Below are 4,515 nucleotides of genomic sequence, written 5' to 3' on the forward strand. Positions count from 1 at the left end.
TCAATGAACAACCTCATCTCCATTCCAGTTGTTCTTCACCTTCGGACCAGTAGGTCCTTCCTCTCCTAACAGTTCATTCGGCAAGCTTCTCACCAATTTCTCCAAAAGCTTTTTCAACTTCCCAGGCAACCATTTCTCCATGTTCTTCAGCTCTTCTGCAATATCATAGCTTACCTTTGGACCCCATTCTCTGAAATAGTTCAGCCATGGTGGCTCCACAATCTTCGACCCCGGATACTCAGCAGAAACCACTGCATATCCTGCCCCCATGTCCACTACCAAATCACTTTCCGCAATATCGTTCCTAAGTCCAACACTATTTGTCCCTTGAGGATTGAGCCCTGCTCTAGGGTAAAACGCATGGCCATGAAGTGAAGAATATGCGACGGGTTTGTTTCCATTCTTGAATTCAAGATTGAAGGAATCAACCCAAGCACCGCCACTGTGTTGTGAGAAATATACCTTTCTAAGTTCTCCATCGAAATTGCTCACTCTTAGTGTCATGTGTTCCCAGTCCCCCACATGTTGGCCAATTTTCCCCAATGAAATAGTGATCAGCTCTACTTTTGCTCTTGCTGGTCCATTGAATGGATAGTATACCCAATAGGCTATGTCTGTGAATGTTCCACCAAACGTGGGTTTTATGTGCAGATATGCTTGTGAGCTTTGTAAATCATCCCTTTTAACTCTTTCCTTGTTGGCTTTGTCTGCTGGAAGATCTAGCCAATAGGAACCATCATTGTTATGATCTTGGGGAAGATTAGTGCCATTTGGTTGTATTGCTGTAGGTTGTGATTCTTCTCCTCTTTTATAGAGCAACCCTCCATTGGCGAAAAACTAGTTTACCGAGGAAGGGAGGTATTGTTCCTTAGGATGTAGGTACATTACTGGAGAGTAAGCTTGGACTATTGCTTGAATTTGTTGTAGATTAGGCATAAAGGTAAAGTTAATGTTGATGTTTTTCAAACAGGATATAGCCAAAGCATCAGTAATTCTGCCATTTTGAGCTAAAAATGTTCCTACAAGAAGTCCTGGAGCTTGAGTTCCCCTATTTCTTAGTCTTGTTTCATAGAGATTGAACCTATTGGAGTCATTGGATTTTCCTGGGCCCCAAATCCATCCGTATGTCTCAATCTCATCAGTAAAGTCTAACCGGACACATTGAACTTTATCCAAGGAAGGCTTGTCCGGTGTTGTGGTCACAACATGTCCTGCTACTATATAGCCATTCGGAGGGCTTGGTTGCCAAAAATAGGCTGAGCCATTTTGATTGACTTTTAAGGATTTGGTGTTCCATATCAGACTGTAATCAAGTGGTTTCTTTAGAGCAGGGCTACTAGTTGAAGAGTTATCTTTGGCCACAAGAACCCACCCAAAAAAGGGCTTGTTGTTAGGTTGGCTATAACAACCCAACATACAGAATCCTTCTGGTAATCCTGTTGGTTCAAAAATTGTAGCTCCAAGATTATTCGGACCACCTTCATAGGATGTCCATACTTTGTTAAATGTTGAAACCTGCGCCACTTGTAGCTCACCCATATTGATGATCCCACTGGCAAAGCCATCACCTGCTTAAATGTAAAATGATAATAATATTTTGTCCTAAACCAGAGTATAATCTGTGTACATGGGATGTTTTGCATGTTTAAGACATGAAATAACTGTGTTTCTGAAGTCTAAATTCTTTGCAAAGAGATGGTCCAAATATGGAATATGAAGCTTAAGTTTACTCAAAAAGTGTTCAAGACTTGTGTCAAACATGTTCATGACATGCCAAATTATTCATATTGCTCTGTATCCGTTATGTCCTGCATCTTTGCTTCTATTTTTTATTTTTTTCCCCTGTGAATGTACCTTTGCTTTGGAACAAGAAAGGAGGGAAAAAAGTATACGAAGATAATAACTATTACCTGGCGGCCAAACTGGTGTTGGAGCAGGAAGCTTGAAGGTGGTATCAATGGGAAGACTTTGATCCTTCCTGGCAAGACTATTCCCCATCCCTGTTTTTGATCAAAACGAAAATTGAATCCAAAGGGAAGCTGAATATAATGGTCTTATAGAATAACTACGGAATTTGCGAGGAGCATATTCATTTCATGACAGAAGAAGTTTGAGTGAAAACAAAAGGGTCGGCCTAATTGATGATGTGTCGTGCAAGGAAGCCATTTGATCTCTATATGCATATAATTTTCTCTTTCTTGCCGTTCTTGTTAATGCTACCTTGTTAACCTCGAATCCTTTTTCAAGAAGCATGATTTTTAATTTGAATGCTTGCCTCTGATTTAGAACAAGTGCCAAAGGGATCATATTATAAATAAGTAAATAAAGATGCAAGATTTTTAATTTGGGGACATGTCTTTTTTGGGGTTTGTTAATGAGGACATATCTGGCTATGTAAAAAAGACATACACATAAGTAATTGCTTGCCAATAAACTTGGATTTCCAAGTTGCCAGTCGTAATGAACTAATCCTCAAATGGCTCACTTTCTTGTGTTTTTCATTTTTATTCTTGAAAGACTCAAACATCTCAGTTTCAGCCAACATCGTTAAATACGCTCAAGGAATATTTTTTGTTGGTTAAGAAAATCAACTGCGAATTATTTCTTTTTGGTTCTTGTTTATCTGTTTGCTCTTAGGTTGGAAGCTCTAACTTGAATATCAATATAAGTTTTCTTTTGATGGAAAAAAATTACTATACGAAGTTACAAGCGATTTGACTTTTGGGCTCATATCTTGCAATAGGATGCAGGGGAACACGTTCCGCGGTTTCGGCATTGAAGGGATGCCAGCATAAGACATTAGGAAAAATTAGAGAGAAGAATTTGAAGGGTATGATATTTATTACACAAAATATTATTTTCATGTGCATCCAACAACTATTGATATTATTTTCTGATTATATCCTTTGGCACTTCAATTTCATTTTCCTTTATAGTGTAGGATCCTTAATGCATTAGAAATAAGATTATGGTGTTAGAAACATCAGAAAAATAATATTGAGTTAAAGATAATTTTTACTCCAAAAGTTTTCACCAAAAAGCGGAGTACTAGGAAAAATTTTTTTTTTGAAACAACGTTATCCTGAAAGTTGAAAAATTGTACCAATATCAAACTTGGCCCATCCGATACAAATATCATGCGACGTAATAAAAAAATTTAAAAGAAAAATGAAAATGAGAGAAGGACCGAAGACGAACACGTGATGTGCCTTCCATCTATCCCCGACCTTTCTTCCTCCTCCAATGCCAATCCTCAGAGCCCAACACGATATGATCTGTCACTTGTTTCCCTTGGATTTGAATGTCACTCCCAAACGATCCTAACCCTGTCCCTAACGGCCAACCATCTGACGACGAGGTGCATATAATCTGGACAGGAGCCTTACTGAATCGTTTTCTTCTTGAATGCTTTGCAATTATTTATGGGTGAAGATAGCCGATGATGTTCTGGAACCACGAGATTGCGACGTCGGCAATTGGAAGGATTCTCCTGTGTTCATTGCAGAGAGAGGTCCGATGAGGCATCTGAGTTATTGATTTTCAATGAAAGAGCCTAAAATAGATGGGTTATTAGAAGCATCGATTTGGAGGCATAAATATCGGCAACTTGCTTAGAAGCTTACCCTAATGAGTGGAATGAATATACTAAACGTTATTGTCCAGCTGTTGTTCGGTAATCACTTTGCAATTAACAAAAAAAAAGAATCGACAACAATGCAATCAGAAGGCGAAGTCCCTACGGAGCGTGATGATCGATAATGTCGGAGTTGTCATCACGCCGACATCACGCCGACATACGATAACACAGCCGGGGTCGGGATACTGGACGCCACAACATATTACAATTTAAAATTTAACTTTTTAATTTAATTCTAAGTATAAGAATCCAATCTACTTTTTTTTTCATATTTATTTGTTTTTTAAAAATAATTTTTGTAATAATTACACATATTAAATATTATATTAAAGTAGTTATAAGTAATATATATGATTGACAATGATATTTTAAAAAAAATCACATATTTATAATAAATAACTAATTTAATAAATTTTTTAATATATTTAAATTAGTCAATTAATTCTTATATTAAGAATTCAGGATAGTAATATGTTTCAAATACTTCGGCCCCTCGCCTAATGCTTTTCTATAAGATTCTTTTAATTAAATTTTATTATTTTAAACAAAAAATTAGAATTAATGAAAAATAATAAATATTTAAAATTAATTTGTTTCCTCCAATAAACCTTTATTTAAACGAAATTTTATAAAAATTAATTTTGAAATCTATAGAGGCGAGTAATAAATGGGAAAGGGGTCTCTCCACTTATTTTTCTGTTTTCTATTTCCCTCTATATTCGATCTTACTCTTGTTCTAATTATAAGACATTGTTTATAGTTTATAAATAAAGTCTTATAATTAGGACCGGAGGTAGTATTAAAATTACAATATGAAGGATCCATATTATAATTATATAAAATAATTTTGTAAGATATATTTTTTATTATTTTTTTAA

The 4,515-nt window shown here is 35.9% G+C and overlaps 1 pseudogene; it reads right to left on the reverse strand.

The window, feature by feature from the left end:
- Positions 1–1,998, reverse strand: LOC114744838 (uncharacterized; annotated as a pseudogene).
- Positions 1,999–4,515: the final 2,517 nt, after the last annotated feature.

This window comes from Neltuma alba, unplaced genomic scaffold (assembly GCF_004799145.2).
Source record: "Neltuma alba isolate B1F8T4 unplaced genomic scaffold, ASM479914v2 tig00004456_pilon, whole genome shotgun sequence".
NCBI lineage: Eukaryota > Viridiplantae > Streptophyta > Magnoliopsida > Fabales > Fabaceae > Neltuma > Neltuma alba.